Source organism: Octopus sinensis, linkage group LG5 (assembly GCF_006345805.1).
Source record: "Octopus sinensis linkage group LG5, ASM634580v1, whole genome shotgun sequence".
Lineage (NCBI taxonomy): Eukaryota > Metazoa > Mollusca > Cephalopoda > Octopoda > Octopodidae > Octopus > Octopus sinensis.
This window is the reverse complement of record NC_043001.1, coordinates 93387134-93389633: the sequence shown is the minus strand read 5'-3', so window position 1 is coordinate 93389633 and position 2500 is coordinate 93387134. Positions and strand designations below refer to the sequence as shown.

The 2500-nt window shown below is 32.1% G+C and overlaps 1 protein-coding gene across 3 annotated transcripts in view; it reads left to right on the top strand.

Annotated features, from left to right (window-relative positions):
* LOC115211947 overlaps positions 1-2500 on the top strand; it is a 1127226-nt gene that overhangs the window by 287713 nt on the left and 837013 nt on the right. The gene's annotated exons all lie outside the window — the stretch shown is intronic.

Genomic DNA, 2500 nt, shown 5'->3' with positions numbered 1-2500 from the left:
CAGCTTGATGTCTCAGTCCGACTCATTTCCATATACGGTAATCCAATAATCTGAACGTATAATTCGGAATGATTGAAAAGAAACCTTTCCTATCGATTTATGAGTATCAGCGAACATAGGCAAAATACATGAATCTCACCCAATTTTGCTCCCCCCTCTCCCATCTGTGTTTGTTGTTTACCGCGCTCTCTCCTCCCTGTCTCTGTGATTGTCTTAATATAAGTGTGTGTATGTGTTTGCATATACAAATATATATATATATATATATATATTATATATATATATATATATATATCTATATATATATACCTATATTGTGTGTATTTATATCATAAGTATATATATATATATATGTATATATATATATACGTATTTATATAGTTATGTATAGATAGATAGGTAGATAGATAGATAGGTAGGTAAGTAGGTAGATAGGTAGGTAGGTAGGTAGGTAGATAGATAGATAGATAGATATATAGATAGATAGATAGATAGATATATAGATAGATAGATAGATAGATAGATAGATAGATAGATAGATAGATAGATAGATAGATAGATCACTAGGTAGAAAGATATTCAAGCAAACAGGCAGAAATATTTATATACATGCATATCTATATATATGTGTGTGTATGTGTGTGTTCATATGAATGCATACCTTCGCGCACACACGCGCACTCATAAACATATATAGTCGTATAAGCGCCTGTATGTATCTGGAGTTGTCATACATACACGTGCGCATCAATTTTGTATATGGGCTTATCCATATATCAATTTAGCTATCTCTTATTACCGATTCAACTTGTGTCATATACATTTCTTTTCATTTTGCTGCCAATCGCTTACATTTCAATAATATAGATGAAACAAAATACAAATCATGACATATGCATACTAACAGCTAAAGATATATATATATATATATATACACCTACTCACAATTATATACAAACGCGTCACAAATTGATATTATTATTATTATTGTTGTTGCTGTAATGTTGTTACGAGTTCAAGTCATTGGATTATGGCTATGCTGGGGCACAGCCGGTAACGGTTTTAGTCCATTATATCAATCACTATATTTTGATGGTGATTTTATTAACATCGTGGAGAAGCTGGTTTGGTCGTAGAACGGTTTGATAACAAGCCATAAAAATACCTCAAAAGGACGTCACAAGGCATTTTTTTTACTTCGGTGATGTTATGTATCTGGCCTCGCCACTCGATACATGATATGTATGGCTGCGTGTACATATATATATATATATATATATATATATATATATATTATATATATATATATCGATATATCAATAAACGCACAAACGCAAACTCACAACACACACGTATATATATATATATATATATATATATATATATATACATTATGTATAATTATGCATAAAGATGTCCAAACTTCAAAGAAAATGTTCTCTGTACGTATATTGCATCGAGTATAAATTTATTTAGGTATTGGTGATTTAGTAGCTTGTACAGAGATAACGGCGCATAGAGATTTAGACAGGGTTTTAGGATGTTCACGTATTTTGTTTTAAAACATAAATACTTGCGGCTAATTGGTAATAACTAATACACACACACACAAATATATATATACATATACATATTGGTGTGTGTGTGTGTGTGTGTGTGTGTGTGTGTCTGCATGCTTGTGTGTGTGTTTGCGTGTGTGCTTGTGTGTGTTAGTAATTATCAATTGGTTGCAAATTGTTATATTTATATATATACGTGTGTATATATATGTATAAATTGGTGTATATGTCTGTATTATGCATGAATATGCGTGTGTGTGTGTGTTTGTGTATCAGTCATAAATACGCATCTTGCAGGTTAAGTCAAGTGTTTTCTAGATAGCCTCAGGCTAGATATTATAAAAATGGAAGCAACCTACATGAAGGAGATTTTATACGAAATTAGCATTACCCATATACTGACAAACCATATGTGAAGCAAGAAACAGACAGTAACATGATTAAATCTACAATTTACTATTACTTTATCAATGAATATAACTAATTTTCGCTATTTATTATGTTAAGTCCCACTGGCAAACAATTACCATAGGCAAATGAGGTAATGATCAGCCATTCTTGCCGAAATAACATTGTTCCCAAATCATGCACTACAAGCAAAAGCAGAGTTGACAAGTCACTCACATCCTACTGCGTCAGTTAAATTTCAAATTCTCATGCCATTACTCTCAGGTGATATTGTCTTTCAAAATCAGTCATGTATAAGTTATCCTTTACGTCCTAGTAACGATATTGAGTCACGAGAATCACAGCTAACGCTTTGAAAAACAGTTATTATTAGCATAAGCATTCATTCAGAAGTACGGACAAGGAAACTTCAGTTCCTTGCCACAATTCACATGAACATAGACTGTAATGCATTCTAATAACAGGGGCATAATAGACGAGGCCACTCCATGAATACATGGCAAAACTAATGACCATGCTTGTCTACAAAGTTC